Raw genomic sequence first — 18,641 nt, forward strand, 5'->3', positions numbered from 1 at the left:
GGCCCCAGCCTCAGCAAGTGAGGCCCGGGAGGATGAGCGTGCCAACCCCACGGCCGACTTGTACTGTTGCCCGATATGAAATTTAAATCCATCCCATCTGGCTGGGGTCTCCCTAACCTCAGGGTCAGGAGCCCAGTAGTCCATAATGGCCGATTCTACCACAGGCTCGACACGCTCATCCGTAATCCAGTATCTGGATAAACGCCATAAGTGGTCACCTGGGGCTTCTCTCACGTGTATCTTCAGGAGAACGGGTGTGTGGTCAGAGATCCCTCTCGGTAGAGCAGAGATTTCCTGCACCTTAGTGAGGATTGGGCTACTGGTGTATATGAGGGCTATATACGGGACATAGCTGTGTATGTGGCCGAGCTGCAGGTGTAACTTCTAGTACCTGGGTATTTCCATCTCCAGACATCCCTGAGGCCTAAAGTCGGCGCCCATCGGGAGAGTGGAGATTCTGTAGCTGGGTCAGGAGACAGTCTGTCCATATTGGGGCACGATGCCATATTAAAGTCCCCGGCTATAACCACAGCGGCAGTGGAATGTGACGCCAGTATCTGTGTTATCTTCTGAAGGAGATCAGCGGAGGCCGGAGGAGGGTTGTACAAACCCACCAGTAGTAAAGGTAGACTATCAACACTCGCGTGGAGAGCCACATATTTACCCTCAGGGTCCAGATGCAGATCAAGAAGTGTGAATGGAAGAGATTTACGGATTAAACGCTAACCCCCCTAGCATGGGTTGAGTGGGTGGCGTGGTAATAATGACCGACCCGTGGTTTCTTAAGGCCAAGAACCCTGCCACCCACTAGGTGAGTTTCTTGGAAAATGCATATATCAGGGGAATAATGTTTGAGGAATTTAAAGACTTGGACAAGTTTGATTTTAGAATTCATCCCCCGGACATTCCATGAGATCAATGTGCAAAGGAGGGATTTGGGATCTTATTGACTCCCCAGATCCCACCATAAAGAGGACCTGTCACGTGCCTGGTACTGTCACAAGGATGATTTACATTCCTTGTCAGAGCAATAAAAGTGATAAAAATTTAAAATTAAAGTTATAGTGCGTAAATGTGAAAAATATATAAATTAATTAATTATAGCACGCAAAAGCTAGTTTTAAACGCACTCAATTCGCGATCGTCCCACACATGTGAGGTATCATCGTGTACATCAGGTCATGGGCAGTAATTCTCGCACCAGACCCCTCTGTACATCTAAAGTGGTAACCTGTAAAGGCTTTTTAAAGCGTCATCTATGGATAGTAACATTTACGTTGTTTTTCACCGTTGTACAGGCGTGCGCAAATTTAAAGCATGACACGTTTGGTTTCTATTTACTCATCTATTATATTTAGGAGCAAAAAAATTTGGGATTTTTTTTTTTTTTTTTAAAGTGTATTTTTCAATTTTTTCCCCCAAAATGCTGTGTTTGAAAAACGGCAGCACAAAATACCGTGTGACTTAAAAAAAGTGCTAATCCCACCAGTTTATTCCCTTGGGCAGGGGTGCCCAACCAGTGGCCCGCGGAGCCCTCTGATGTGGCCGGGGCCTCCTGCTCTGGGATGGATTAGAATAGAATACTGTTATTAAAGCGAAGGTCCACCCTAAAGTGGACCTTCCACTCATTAGAATCCTCCCCCCCTCCGGCGCCACAATTGGCACCTTTCAGGGGTGAGGGGGTGTACAGTACAGGTATCTGCACCTGCTGGGAAACACACGGATCCCAGAGACAGCGGGGACCATCCTTATTGCGCATCGCGACTCGTGCATGCGCAGTAGGGAACCGGGAAATTAAGCCGAAAGGCTCCACTTCCTGATTCCCATACCCAAGATGGTGGCGGCAGCACCCGAGAGACGATCGAGAGATCGGCTTCGGGTGCCGACATCGCGGGCGCGCTGGGCGGGTAAGTGTCATTATTTTAAAAGTCAGCAGCTGCAGTATTTGTAGCTGCTGGCTTTAAAAAAAAGAAAAAAAAAAGCAGACTCTCGGTGGACTCCCGCTTTAATAGTACATTTATTACTAAAACCACACAGTGTATATGCAGCATATCTGGTTACTGGGCGGCTTTCATACTGATCGGCAGGTGAAGAGCAATGCACCTGAGGGTTACCTGCGCTGAGCCATAGGCCCCTTTCACACGGTCAGTGCGACCCAATTGGACCCTCCATTAATTAATATACACATATATATATATATATATATATATATATATATATATATATATATATATATATATATATATATATATATATATATATATATATATATATATATATATAATCTCTTATAATTTCATTTTGGTAAAAATGTGTATATATAAAAAAAAATAAAAAAATTATATATATATATATATATATATATAGTGTGTGTGCGTGTGATATATATAATAAAAAAAACTTTTATATATACATTTTTACAAAAAAATTTATATTATATTTATATTAATTATATGATTTAATTTTGGTAAAAAAATATATATATTTTTTATATATACATTTTTAGTTTTATAAAATTATATATATATATATATATATATATATATATATATATATATATATATATATATATACACACACACACACATACACACACACACATATATATATATGATTCTTCATTATCCATTTAGTAGCAATCAGTGTGCACTGTACTGGTATTTTTATTATCAATGATTTGAAAAAAATGGATGGTTATGGTAACGTGTTAGCTGTGTACATTGACCTCACACACACAGGACAATAAAGTTTGGCAGTTTAAAAAAAAAAAAAAGCTGTTCGCAGAATATCAGATTTGAATAGGGAAACAGAAGCTGAAATGATGGGGACTCCAGAGGGAACCTTTGAGCAAAAAAGGAAGGAGGACGATTACGGTACCAATATATAGTAAATCAAATTTGAAAAATATTAAAATACGAATAAATATTTATTAAAGAAATGAGTGACAATAACACAAATTTAAAGGTAACAATCACAGAGAAACCACATAATGGAAACACTACATGGTAAATACATAGAGTTCAGAGATGACAATGTTGTCTACTGCCCCTCCAATAGGTCAGCGGCCGTTGGATAGAGGTCAGTGGCAGTTGGGCTGTTGGATAGAGGTCAGTGGCAGTTGGGCCGTTGGATAGAGGTCAGTGGCAGTTGGGGCTAAAAATAGAACGGCGGTTGAAGCTGTGATGTCAGAGCAGCCCCCCCTTCCCCCCCTCTGGCCATATAAATAGAATCGCACAGGACTTGCAGCTCACTTGCTCTGTGTATTCTGACCGAGCAGGAAGCGATTTCTATCTCTCTGCAGTGTTACTCGTTCTATGAGAACAATGACACGATTTGTGAGAAAAAACGGTTACAGGGCGAAGAATCTTCTGAATACCAACCAAGAGGATTCCGTTTTATTACTAAACGTGCGCCCAATTACAGGGGAGCACCCTACAAATGCACCGCCCACCGCTACCGCCCCTAATAAGGGAGGAGCCAGGGCAATAGGGAAGAGGATCAGGACTGCCATAGGCAGAATCTGCCCCTTCCGACACCACAAAATCACCATCACCAATCCAGATGACGTTGATGGTAAGTAGTATATGGCCAAGTTTACACCTCTGGGTGTGCGCTTGATGTATTTTCTATGTTTTCCACCACATTTTTCATACTTTTTTTAAACACAAAATCACAACAAAAATTAAATCATATATATATATTTTTTTAATAAACAAAAATGAACTCATGTGTATTTATATATAACAACTTTTTTTTATTATATATATCATATTAATATATAAAAAAGTTGTTATATATAAATACACACACATGATTTCATTTTTGTTTATTAAAAAAAAAAAAAAAAAATATATATATATATATATATATATATATATATATATATATATATTTTTTTTTTTTAATAAATAAAAATGAAATCATGTTTGTGTATTTATATATAATAACTTTTTTTATATATTAATAATAATATATATATATATATATATATATATATATATATATATATATATATATATACACATATACACACACACAACATTTTTTTATAAATTTATAACAAATATATATAAAAAATGTTATATAGTGTGTGTGTGTGTGTGTATGTGTGTATATTATATACACACACACACACACACACACACACACACACACACAGATATACAGTATACATATAGTTACATGCACACGCAGTATTTGAAACCCCCAACCCCAATGACTTCAAGCTGAACGGCGGCTGCGGCATGTTTCCCCCTCCCCCCTCCAGGCTGCCATAGTAGGAATTCCAACATGTCCGATTCCTCAAATTTGATTGCCGCACGGAAATCGGACATTGCTGCAGCCCCACTAATGGTGCGAAATTTCTTAGATACAATTTTTGAAAGAAAATTCTTTTGAAATTCGAACCATGTATGGCCGGCATTAGGGATCTCACTGGGACTTTTTAACTTACACTTATTCTGGCATAGAAAGCCAGTCACTGAGAATGGACCCCCCCCCCCCACCACCACCCCCCAGGGGCTGAGAACTCCCATACTGCCATAATGTATAAAGAGAATCACCATGAAGGGAAATATGTAATAAGAGATTATTTCCATAACACAGACGACACCCATATATGTAAGAGACAATCCATCCAATGCCCACCGATTCTGTGTAAGATCGATCGATCACATGTAAAGAGCAAGAATAAAAATGACTGTTTTCTTCTTCTCTCTCCAGGACAAATTGAAGATCGTCTCAACGTCAGACAGCCTTACATACGGGTCCCGTACACCAGTAAGGCTGAACTGGATAAAATGATGGAGGACGAACAACACCAAGTCACTCCATCCACCAATAAGGACCAGAAGACTGTGCAGGACCCAACCATGGAGGACAAGGACATGCATGTCGCTCCATCCACCAATGAGGACCAGGAGACCGCACAGTCTGAGACTATGGAGGACAATAGTTCTGCAGCCAGTCCATCCACCGAAGACAACAATACTGCAGACAGTCCATCCACCGAAGACAACAATACTTCATCCATCACCACAAGCCATGAGATCGCCTCACCAGTACCATCCAGCGTGGTCACCAAGGACCAGTCATGTGTACTCTCCTTTGAACACATGACCTGTTATAGAGTCCTTGGACAGGGGGCCTTTGGGAAGGTGATCTTGGCCTCTCATCCCACCATTGACCAGAAGCTGGCGGTTAAACTTGTGGAAAAGAGAGAATTACTTCATAATGAAGGCGATAGTGAGATGGTTTTCTTAGAACGTGACGTGCTGAAAGTAGCCAGGGAGTGTCCATTTATTACACATCTCTTTGGAACATTCCAGACAAAGGTAAGTCTTTTCACCTTCCAATTTCTTTACCAGACCAGACAGAAGTAGCATTGCAATAAGAACAGTCCAGTAATGGCGGCCTACGTAGTTCTTCTGTCCGGTTTTCCTAAATTAAGTGTGTCTGTCTATTCCTCCACAAAATGAAATCCTGCATGTCTATAATGTAAACTTTATCTCTTGTGTTCACACAGAATCATCTCGTCTTTGTCATGGAATGCCTGACCAGAGGGGATCTCTATCGTGCCATGGCAGTAGCTCCATTTCCTGGGGACACCATAAGGTAAGATCAATGAACGGGTCACTCTGGAGTCGGGGGTGACTGACCACAGCCAGTGATGTAGTCAGCCCCTTCACCTGAGCCTCGTCCATCCATACCCCTATGTATTACAGGGGGAAGTCATTTCATCTTTAGATTTCATTACTCTGTGATGATTTGTGATGCTAATTCCTCTATCTCTTTCCCCCATCAGATACTTCATAGCAGAAATGATCTGTGGTCTGCAGTTTCTCCATTCTAGGACGATCATCCACAGAGACCTCAAGCCTGAAAATATCCTTTTGGATGACGCCGGGCACATCAAAATAACCGATTTCGGCTTGGCAGGGGTCGGTGTCACGGAGTTCAGGAGGATTCGAGGACAAACGGGAACACCAGGGTACTTGGCGCCAGAGGTAAGATACTCGCTATCCACCTGATATTAGACCTAATTGTAATATTTGTTATAATGGGATATAGAGATAAGCTAAAGGGAGGTCATTTTTCACTAAATTAAGAATTTCTTTACTGGTGACCTGGTTGATTTCAGTGGGTTTCCAGGCTGGAACAATATTCCAGGGGTATTTGTCCCCATTGGTTTGTATTGGTGACCATTGTCATTGAGAAAGAAAGTGAGTTTTAGATATTTCTCCAGAACACGAGGGGAGGAGAAACCTTCAACGGGCACACCTGTTCTGGTGAAATTTACCTCAATTTGGAAGATTTCAACCAATTTCCTTTTGTGTCTCTGCGAGACCTAAAGCCCCACCTCCAATATTCACAAGCTCCGCCTTGGTTTGAGGTCTTTTGAGCACAATTTTAGGAGTCCTGGGAGGATTCATAGATCCCATATATCAGCATTGAGTCGTCTCCGTCCTCTACCCAACAATCAGCTCATCCTTCTTTTTCTCTTTATGTTTCTACAGGTCCTTCTAAACATTCCATACTTCGGAGCCGCTGATTATTTCTCCCTGGGAATAATCGTGTATGAGATGACTTTCGGCAGACATCCCTTTCTGACCGGCAGGGAGTCCGCAGAGGAAGAAGTGAAGATCGTGATCACAAGGAGACCGCATTATCCAGATAGCATGAACCCGTATCTCCGTGACGTCATAGAGATGGTAAGTATACATAGAAATTTTACACCTTTTAAGTGACAATGTTCTTTCCCTGTTGCATACATTATATCTTATTAGGATTTTATTAAACATGGTTCCACCTTCTTACCATCACATATCGATGGCGGTCATAGCTGTACTTTCAGCAAGCTGACTGCTTAATGGAAGGATCTGCCTTCCCCTGTCATAAGGAAAGAAGCAGCCCTTGTGTCCATTTAGCAGTGGAAAAGTCATAGAAAGTACAATCCAAAGAATGGAAATCCTATTGCAGAGGATGTGTGAGGAAAGCCGCAGCCATTGTGTCCCCTAAACCCAGGATGTGTTTACCTTTATACTTTTTAATTTACGGTCCGGGTGGTTCCATTGGATAGTGATGGGGCCAATCGCACACATTGAATTCAATTTCTGGGGACATTCCGTGCACAGACAACATATAGAACTCCCCTGGGACTGCCAGAGTCATAAGAAAAATCATGGCAGGTGCAGATTTCATAGAAATCTCTTTTTTAATACATTCCTAATTCACAAATAATTGCAAAATATCTGATGTTTCTTTCCTTTAATAACTATTCTGAACTAATATGACACAAATAAGGCCCCATGCTACCATCCAATCCAATCAGGATATAGTAGCAGGTCAGAAGGCAAAATAATAGAACCTGAAATATGTAACTGTCAGAATCAAACATTAAATTGTTCATAGATTGTTCATGTTATTCCAGTGTATCTTATTATATTTTGTTCCTTTTTACAGTTCCTATGTAAAGACCAAGAGCTGCGGATGAGTCTAGTGAGAGATATCAGAGGACACCCCTACTTCAGCAAGGTGGACTGGAAGAAGATAGAGAAAGGGAACTCACCCCCACCATTTCCAAATCGACATGTAAGTATACGGGAGGAGTCCCAGCACAATGGGGGGATTTCTAGGGATTCTTTCCCTATCGATCAGAAACATTGACAAAATACTTTTTTCTCTTTCCAGATTCATGTGGAAAACCTGAGGGAAGGAGTTCCAGGGGATGTATTCATTCGCAATGAAGACCATGGGAGGCATTTATTTCCATGGCACCAGAAGAGATTTGAGGGCTTCTCCTACCTGAGCGAGGATGTGAATTGCCCCCAGTGGCCTAATAATCACCACTGGAAAACCAGAATCATCAACACAGAGCCTCGTCGCCACCATCCGACGGGCAATAACATCAACATACAGCCTCATCACCAACATTTGAGGGAAGAGCCTCGTCACCACCATCCGACGGGCAATAACATCAACATACAGCCTCATCACCAACATTTGAGGGCTGAGCCTCATTACCATCATCCGAGGGTAGTGATAAACAGAGAGCCTCCTCGCTACCATGAGCGGGCAGAGCCTCCTCGCTACCATGAGCGGGCAGAGCCTCCTCGTTACCATGCGAAGGCAGAGCCTCCTCGTTACCATGCGAAGGCAGAGCCTCCTCGTTACCATGCGAAGGCAGAGCCTCCTCGTTACCATGCGAAGGCAGAGCCTCCTCGTTACCATGCGAAGGCAGAGCCTCCTCGCTACCATGCGAAGGCAGAGCCTCCTCGCTACCATGCGAGGGCAAAGCCTCCTCACCATCATCTGAGGGATTTGACCTCAACTGAGATTTTCCTGGTGTGAGACGGTAACATAAGCAGTACTGAGTGAGATAATTTGGCACACTGGCAATGATCTCCCTACACCATACATAGAACCATACATAGAATGTATACATAGGGCCATACATACCACCAAACTCAGCATGCCCACCTAGTACCAAACATACCACTATACATACCACCATCAGGACCACCAATAAGGGGGTACCACTGGTTCTCCTGTAGGGGCTGGGCACAGAAAACATGAGGAATCGGTGCGGCGGGCGGATGCACTGATCAGTGGGGGAGGCACTGATCTGTGCGGATGCTCAATGCATATATTCTGAATGAGCCCCAAAGATGATTGTGAACAAGCATGCAAGTGTGTTTTATTGCATACATACCTGCGTATATAGCACCATGCATACCATCATACACAGCATGTCTACATACCACCACCAGGGCCACCAATAACGGGGTACCACCAGTCCTCCTGTAGGGGGCTGGGCACAGAAAACATAAGGAATCGGTGCGGCGGGCGGATGCACTGATCGGTGTGGGGGCGCTGATCTGTGCGGATGCTCAATGCATATATTCTGAATGATCCCCAAATATGATTGTGAACAAGTATGCAAGTGTGTTTTATTGCATACATACCTGCGTATATAGCACCATGCATACCATCATACACAGCATGTCTACATACCACCACCAGGGCCACCAATAAGGGGGTACCACCAGTCCTCCTGTAGGGGGCTGGGCACAGAAAACATAAGGAATCGGTGCGGTGGGCGGAGGCACTGATCAGTGTGGGGGCGCTGATCTGTGCGGATGCTCAATGCATATATTCTGAATGAGCCCCAAAGTTGTGAACAAGCAGGTAGGTGTGTTTTATTGCATACATACCTGCAATACATATGTTCTGTATGGTTCTATGTATGGTTTTTTTCTCTATATGAGATGAACTGGGCACCCTAGACTGATGATTCAGGGACAATCCGATCGCCTTAGGGGGTCAGGAAGGAATTTTTCCCCCCCTTGGAGCCCATCTGGCCGGGGGGGTTTTCGCCTTCCTCTGAATCATCTTAAGGTTTAGGCTTAGTGTAAAAAGGCCCTGCCTTTGAGGAGTCCTAGGACAACCGTCACTGATCTCCGATGTTCTCCGAAGCCCGACAATCATTTCCATCTATAGATTTATCTCCAATAAAGATTGGTCGCACCTTAATTGTCTTTGTATGTGTTTTTTTTCTTCTTTTTTCTAAGAAATATAATGAGGAATGGCAGCAGGGTGAGGAATCTTGCCCCATACTTCACCACTAGGGATGAGCTTCGATTTCAAGAGGAAGATCGAACATTATGGTCCGTTGGTGCCAAATTAGAGCGGCGTGTCACGGCCCATAATGCACTGCGTCATAGCAGTGCATTGCTGGCTGATGATTGGCCAAGCATGCACGATGACCCGCATGCTTTGGCCACTCACAGCGGCGTCAGCGAAGAGAGCCATAATTGGCCACAGGCAAGGTGCCTGTGGCCAATTATGGCTCAGGGGGTTAAGTACACGCCCCACACTATATAAGGCCGCCTGCACGTGGGCCGTGTGTAGTGTGTTGGTGGCGTTTGTGAAAGAGAGAGACAGAGAGACTGTCATTTCATTTAGTTTCAGAAGGCAGCCAAGCCTATACTGTAGGCCATTCCTGGTGTACTGTTTTTAGTAAACTTCAGGCGTTGTTTTGCTAATCTAATTGTACAGCATGTCTGGAAGGCCACCAAGGAGAGGCAGACGCTCACAGGCCACTAAAAGAAGGCAAGCAGGCTCTGTGTCTACAGCAAATAGTGCTGGCCATGTACACAGTGCATCCTCAGCACGTGGCCATGGGGGAACGCTTGTCCTTTTTTTCATGAGCTGGCCGTGTTGAGCCAATACATGCAGAAGAGTTGGTAGAGTGGATGACCAAGCCGTCCTCACCCTCCGCATCCTCTCTCACCCAGCCTCAGGGTACTTTGTCTGCCAAAGCGGCCTCTTCCTTCGGCTAAATGGCATCAGTCACTCCTTCCCTTGCCTCACCATGTCCTGAGGAGGCCCCGGAACTGTTTGACCACAGTGTTGGGTATATGCTGCAGGAGGATGATCAGCGTTTTGAGGGCTCCGATGATGGCACCCAGCTTGAAGAAGGCAGTTACGTGAGCCCAGAGAGAGGGAGTGACCAAGAAGGACAGCAAACTGGCAGTCATGTTCCCCCCACTAGACCTTCAGTCTTCTAAGAAACCTGCACTGAGAGGAATGAAGGTGTAGAATTAGGTGTGTCACTGCCAAGTACTTGTGGGCAATCTGCTATCGGTACACCAATGTCTGATTGTACCAGGCAAATTTCCCTGCCCCAGCTGCTGCACCTCCGAAAGAAGTTCACTCCTAGCAATCCACATGCCCTCTTCCTGTGCCGATTTGTCCTCTGAACCAGCGGTGCTCCGTAGGCGTTCAAGGGGCAACGTAAGTATGCAGGCAAAAAGATAGCAGGCGGTGCTTGAGCTGGTGTGCTTGGGGGACAGGAGCCACACTGGGGCACAGATTCGGTCAGCTCTGCAGGGGCAGGCTCAGAGGTGTTTGACACCATGCCAGCTTAAGCCAGGAATGGTGGTTTGCGACAATGCCACCAGCCTCGTCTCCGCCCTCCGAAGGGACATTCCCTGTTTGGCTCACGCCCTTAACTTGGTGGTGCAGCGGTTCTTGGGCAGGTACCCGGGCTTACAGAATCTCCTGAGGCAGGCCAGGAAAGTCTGTGTGCATTTCCAGTCAAATAATGCCAGTGCTCGGCTGACCTCCAAAAGAAATTTAACCTGCCCAAGAACTGCCTAATCTGTGACATGCCCACCAGGTGTAACTCAAAAGTTTTCCATGCTGCAGCGGCTGCACATACAGCAGAGGGCCATCAATGAGTACCTGTGCGACTACGGCACCAGGACAGGGTCAGCAGAGCTTGGTTTTTTCACCACGCCAGTGGGCTATGATCAGGGATGCATGCACTGTCCTGTCACCATTTGAGGAGGCCACGAGGATGGTGAGCAGTGACAGTGCATGCATCAGTGACACTGTCCCTCTTGTCCACCTGTTGGAGCACACGCTGCGTGGAATAATGGACAGGGCATTTGAGGCACAACAGAGAAATGAAGAGGAGGACTTCCTTACCTCTCAAAGCCTCCTTTACCCAGACAGTGTTCCAGCTGGCCCGTCGATCACACAGGAAGAAGAGGAGGAGGATTGTGACAGCATGGAGGTCGACCCTAGCACTCAGCTTCAGCAGTAGACTTCAAGGGATCGTTTACAGTCCCAAGAAACCCATGGACTTGTACGTGGCTGGGAGGAGGTGGCTGCGGATCATGTCGTCCTTAGTGACCCAGAGGACTGCGGACCAAATGCCTCAGCAAACCTACGCTGCATGGCCTCCCTGATCCTGCAAAGCCTGCGAAAGGATCCTCGTATTCATTGTATCAAGGAGAGTGACCATTACTGGCTGGCAACTATCCTTGATCCACGTTACAAGGGTGAGGTTGAGTACCTTATCCTGCCATCACAGAGGGAGCGGAGGATGAAACATCTTGGGAGGCCTTGCAGAAAGGTTTGTGCAATGCGTTTCCAGAGACTGGGAGGTTACAATTTCTTGGTCCTTCTGGACAACGTGTTGCTGAGGCTTCGGTCAGTCACAGAAGGAGCGGTGGAGAAGGTGGCCGTCTGACCGATGCGTTCAGACAATTTTTTAGTCCGCAACCCCAAGGTATGATTGGTTCCAGCAACCATCGTCAGCGTCTGATTTACATGGTGCAGGAATACCTAGGGGCAAGGTCAGACTTGGACACCTTTCCCACCAAAAATCCTCTGGCTTACTGGGTCTTAAGGATGGATCACTGGCCAGAGATTGCACAGTATGCAATTGAGCTACTGGCCTGTCCTGCATCCAGCGTTCTATCGGAATGCACATTCAGTGCTGCTGGAGGCTTTGTAATTGATCACAGGGTGTGCCTGTCCACTGACTCAGTTGATCGACTGACCTTCATAAAAATGAATCAGTCTTGGATCACCAGCTACCAAGCACCTGATGCTCATGTAAAGGAATATTTTTTTTAAATGTGGAATCCCTTCAAGACTGCCTATGCTGATGCTGAGTGACTACCCTGTTATGCTGAGTGACTATCCTCTTCCTCTTCAATTTTCATGCTGATAGCTTGTAAGAACATTTTTGGTTCTGGGCACCGCCACCAGTGGCTAAGGCCCAATTTTTCTGCCCCTGTTCAACAGGGGCATGTAATTACAATTCTTGATCTAATATTTCACAGCAGGGCCTGTTCCTGCGCCCACCAAGAGTAACTGTGAGGGATTACAGTGTTGTGGCAACACCAACACCTAAGGCCCAAATTTTCACAGAGCATATAGGGCAGGCCCCTACTTTCAAACATCCAACTTACAAACAACTCCTACTTTCAAACAGAAGGAGACAACAGGAAGTGAGAGGAAATCTACCCCTAGGAAGGGAAATTCTCTCCTGTATGAGTTCCTTGTTTCACTAAAAAACCCAAATTTTAAAAATCCAATTGTCATTGGGACAGAAAGTGAGGTGAAATCTTCTGAACAGGGCACACAGACAGCAAAACAAATTATACAGGGGTGATAACCCTTCCCTATGTTTTCCAAAAAGCTTAAAAATTGATTTTTTGGCTGGAGCTACACTTTAAAAATGTACCAGTTCAAAATTACAAACAGATTCTACTTAATAACAAACCTACACAGTCCCTGTCTTGTTTGGACCGCCTGTATACTGCTGTTCGGAGTATATAGGGCCTGGGGGCCCCACGCCTTTCCTTTTTTTAATTTGGGTGCGCGGTTCCCCTTAATATCCTTACAAGACCCAAAGGGGCTGGTAATGGGCTTGGGGGCGGGGTACCCATGCCTTTGTTCTCAATGAATTTCATCCATATTGCCGGGACCAGACATTACATTAAAGCCGAAAGCAGTTTTAAATGACTTTTATTCCTTTAGAAATTTAATTTTGTGCAGGGACAGTTCTAAACACGGGAAACACAGGCCACTTTACAGGCATACTATAGACACCCCCCAGGCATGATATTTAAAGGAATGTTTCACTTTTATTTTTTTACTTTAAGCATCATTAAAATCACTGCTCCTGTAAAAACAGCCGTTTTTTTAAATTTTGTATTAATACATGTACCCTGGGGCAGGACCCGGGTCCTCAAACCCTTTTTAGGACAATAACTTGCATATCAGCCTTTAAAATTCACACTTCGAGTCCCATAGACTGTAACGGGGTTTGAAAGTTTGAGCAAACTATCGGTCCGTTTGCAAGTTCTGGTGTGAACCGAACCGGGGGGTGTTTGACTCATTCCTATTCACCACCCTTCAGCCATGGGATAGCGATAGGAAACACCATAAGTCTAGTCTCTGTAAATGAGTCATATTATGACAGCAGGTATAATGTTTGCAGGTACAGGCTGTGTGTATATATATATATATATATATATATATATATATATATACATACATACATACATATATACACACACACACACACACACACACACGGAGTGTAGTCTGGGGCCTGATTGTCAGGGCTGGTCAGCCCTTCCTTTTCTGAGCTGGCCGCTCAGCTGTCAGATAATTGGCAGCTCTCATCTCTCTCCACAGTTTACCAGCTGTTGTGGATGTGCTTGTCAGTTCCGCCTACTTAAATATCTGCAGGTCTCTTCATTCCTGCCTTCGCCTTGGTCACATCACAAGAAACCATCTCCTGCGTTCCTGTTTAAAGTCAGGCTTTGCTGACATCCCTTCTGGCTCCTTATCCTGCTTGCTGTCCCTCTACTTGCATCCCTGACTTCTGGCCTGGCTGATTACCCAATCCGGTTACTGGACTCTGGCTTGGCTGACTACCCAATCCGGTTACTGGACTCTGGCTTAGCTGACTACCCAATCCGGTTACTGGACTCTGGCCTGGCTGACTACCCAATCCGGTTACTGGACTCTGGCCTGGCTGACTACCCAATCCGGTTACTGGACTCTGGCTTGGCTGACTACCCAATCCGGTTACTGGACTCTGGCTTGGCTGACTACTCAATCCGGTTACTGGACTCTGGCTTAGCTGACTACCCAATCCGGTTACTGGACTCTGGCTTAGCTGACTACCCAATCCGGTTACTGGACTCTGGCTATGCTTTGACTATGCTTACTCTATATACCTTTTTATTTTTATTAATAAGCAAGTGTGATTTTACTGTACTTCTGTCTCGGTCTGGTTCATGGTTTCTGACACCGATCAGCTGTCTGGTCTGGCCTTTTTATATACCGACATCCTATATCAACCTTAATCGACCCTTTTACACCAGGGGAACCCTGAAATTATTTTCATAGGAGTCAGTGGGAAGGGTGACTCCTTACATATATGATCATTGGAAAGAATGTCCTTCCTACACTGGTGGTCAGAATGCCACATTTACAGACCGCCTTAAAGATCGTTGGCGTCATGCTGATGGCCGTGTGAAGTGGCACTGGACCCAAAACTATGTAAACACTATCAGATGGGAGGTCAACCAACCACAGCTCAAGAAAGTCCAGGCAACCTCTGGAGCAACCCTAGCTGAGAATAGCTGCTGTATATATTGTATATAGAACAATCAGGCCAAACATGTGTGATGTTAGTATATGAAAAGAGAAAGTTACATTTGTGAAAGACGTTCTACTAATTTGATGTTAGTACAGCAGTGAACAGATGGTGGGGGTGGCACCAAATCCAAAGATGACATCAATGTGAAATGATACCGAAAGCAGAAACCATTTCAAGGGGAAGGACAGACAACCCGCTCTCTGGATTTGGTGCCCTCACCTTCTTCCTCTGACGGGAAATTCAGAGAATTAAAAAGGGGAAATGAGTACACAGTGTTCCCAATAAATAAGAACGGTGTACCCCGACTCTACAAACACCCACCAATGGGATGATGTCAGTGAAGGGGTATGAAAAGCCCAACCCTTTTTTCTTCATATTTGTATTGAGGAAGGAATGAGACAAAATCTCTCCAATTCCCGAATCTGAGAGTTGTCACAGGAACAGGCCTTCCAATTGGAGGATTTTCTCTTATTTCTCACTCTGGTGAGAACTCTAAAGTTCTAGATTATCAGACCTGTTCTGTCTCAGAGGTAATGGTCACCAGGACAGACGTGAAGGAGAAACAGAACATTTTGGGGAATTTTCACGTATTGCCAAAAGTATTAAACATACCAAATAAAAAATGGCAGCACCCCCAAAATCACCCCTTTTTGGAAAGTGGACACCCCAAGGTGATCTCTCATATTTCATCACCAGTTTTTGGAGATGAAGAAACATTTTCATATTGAGGGGATTAAAAAATGTTAAGGAGCTCTTATAGACTTTTGAAGCAGAACCCATCCATAAAACAGTTTCATTTCTGACACGTGCCGGAAATGTAACACTCCTATTGGTTGTGCTCTCAACCAAACTGTCAAACCATCCAATGGCTGGCGTCATAACTGATCACATGTGCGGCATCATGGCAGTTGTAGATTAAACAGAGGCAAAGATGGCGGATCCCTTGGCTGAAAACGATAAGGGGGTTTACTTACACTTTAAGAATCACAACTAATACCCAGGGAAAGGTGTCTGATATTGATATCACAATTTGCATTAGCAGCAAGGATGGGAAGTGTTACCATAATGGGGGATTTTAATTATCTAGACATAGACTGGGGGGGGAGGGAACCGCGCCTTTGTCTAAAGCTCGTCAGTTCCTAAATGTTTTGCAGGACAATTTCATGGTTCACATGGTAGAAGCACCAACTAGAAATAAAGCGTTACTGGATCTACTGATTACCAACAATACTGACCTGATCACGGATGTGGAAATACGGGGCAATTTAGGAAACAGCGATCACAGGTCAATTGGCTTCAGTATAAATTACACAAATAGGAAACACAAGGGGGACACAAAGACACATAATTTCAAAAGAGCCAACTTCCCTAAACTACAAACCTTGCTAGAAGGCATAAATTGGGATAAAATCTTAGGAACAAAGAACGCGGAGGAGAGATGGGTTTGCTTTAAGAGCATATTAAATAAGGGCATTAGCCAGTACACCCCATTGGGTAATACATTTAAAAAAGAGCAAACAAAAGTCCTGGATGGCTTAACTCCAATGTGAAAATGTATATAAAACCAAAGGAGAAGGCCTTCAAAAAAATACAAGGTTGAGGGATCATCATCAGCATTTAGACTTTATAAGGAATGCAATAAGAAATATAAGGGTTCAATTAGGGCGGCTAAGATAGAACACGAAAGACACATAGCGGAGGAGAGCAAAAAAAAAAAAAAAAATGTACAGTAAAAAAGAGAAGACAGACCAAATAGTCCTCAAAGAATGAGGAATGACCTCTGCGTACAAAGGATGGGGGGATGGGGAAGGTATTGAATTTATTCTTCTCCTCAGTCTTCACAAGGGAATCGGGGGGCTTCAGTAACCAAAACTGCAGTGTTTACCCTCATGACACATCACAGGAAGCCCCTCCATGGTTATCAGAGGACGGAATTAAAATTAGACTTGGGAAACTTAACATTAATAAATCATCAGGACCAGATGGTTTGCACCCGAGGGTACTTAGGGAACTCAGTCAAGTAATTGCCAGACCATTGTTCCTAATTTTTACTGACAGTTTACTGACTGGAATGTGATTGGAGAAAAGCCAAAGTAGCACCAATATTTAAAATGGGCCCAAAATACACCTCTGAGAATTACAGATCAGTCAGCCTAACATTAATAGTATGAAAACTCTCGGGGGGGATGATAAGGGACTCTATACAAGATTTTAGTAATGAGAACAGTATCATTATTAGTAATCAGCATGGATTCATGAAGAATCGTTCTTGCCAAACCAATCGATTAACATTCTATGAGGAGGTGAGTTGTCATCTAGATAATGGAAGGCCCATAGATGTGGTTTATCTAGATAAAGGAAGGCCCGTAGACGTGATGTATCTAGATAAAGGAAGGCCCGTAGACGTGATGTATCTAGATAAAAGAAGGCCCGTAGACGTGGTGTATCTAGATAAAGGAAGGCCCGTAGACGTGTATCTAGATAAAGGAAGGCCCGTAAACGTGGTGTATCTAGATAAAGGAAGGCCCGTAGACGTGGGGTACCTAGATAAAGGAAGGCCCATAGACGTGGTGTATCTAGATAAAGGAAGGCCCTTAGATGTGGTGTATCTGGATAAAGGAAGGCCCGTAGACGTGGTGTATCTAGATAAAGGAAGGCCCGTAGACGTGGTGTATCTAGATAAAGGAAGGCCCGTAGACGTGGTGTATCTAGATAAAGGAAGGCCCGTAGACGTGGTGTATCTAGATAAAGGAAGGCCCGTAGATGTGGTTTATCTAGATAAAGGAAGGCCCGTAGACGTGGTGTATCTAGATAACGGAAGGCCCGTAGACGTGGTGTATCTAGATAAAGGAAGGTCCGTAAATGTGGTGTATCTAGATAAAGGAAGGCCCGTAGACGTGGTGTGTCTAGATAAAGGAAGGCCCGTAGATGTCGTGTATCTAGATAAAGGAAGGCCCGTAGACGTGGTGTATCTAGATAAAGGAAGGCCCGTAGACGTGGTGTATCTAGAGAAAGGAAGGCCCGTAGACGTGGTGTATCTAGATAAAGGAAGGCCCGTAGACGTGGTGTATCTAGATAAAGGAAGGCCCGTAGACGTGGTGTATCTAGAGAAAGGAAGGTCCGTAGACGTGGTGTATCTAGATAAAGGAAGGCCCGTAGACGTGGTGTATCTAGATAAAGGAAGGCCCGTAGACGTGGTGTATCTAGATAAAGGAAGGCCCGTAGACGTGGTGTATCTAGATAAAGGAAGGCCCGTAGACGGGGTGTATCTAGATAAAGGAAGGCCCGTAGACGTGGTGTATCTAGATAAAGGAAGGCCCGTAGACGTGGTGTATCTAGATAAAGGAAGACCCGTAGACGTGGTGTATCTAGATAAAGGAAGGCCCTTAGACGTGGTGTATCTAGATAAAGGAAGGCCCGTAGACGTTGTGTATCTAGATAAAGGAAGACCCGTAGACGTGGTGTATCTAGATAAAGGAAGGCCCGTAGACGTGGTGTATCTAGATAAAGGAAGACCCTTAGACGTGGTGTATCTAGATAAAGGAAGGCCCATAGACGTGGTGTATCTAGATAAAGGAAGGCCCGTAGACGTGGTGTATATAGATAAAGGAAGATCCGTAGACGTGGTGTATCTAGATAAAGGAAGGCCCGTAGACGTGGTGTATCTAGA

General features: G+C 44.4%; 1 long non-coding RNA gene across 1 annotated transcript in view; it reads right to left on the bottom strand.

The window, feature by feature from the left end:
- The window catches only part of LOC143998149 (uncharacterized), a 76,390-nt gene that overhangs the window by 4,965 nt on the left and 52,784 nt on the right, over positions 1–18,641 (bottom strand). The window lies entirely within an intron of this gene.

This window comes from Lithobates pipiens, unplaced genomic scaffold (assembly GCF_037356315.1).
Source record: "Lithobates pipiens isolate NorthernLeopardFrog02 unplaced genomic scaffold, aLitPip1_a1.2 Scaffold_19, whole genome shotgun sequence".
NCBI classification, from domain to species: Eukaryota; Metazoa; Chordata; class Amphibia; order Anura; family Ranidae; genus Lithobates; species Lithobates pipiens.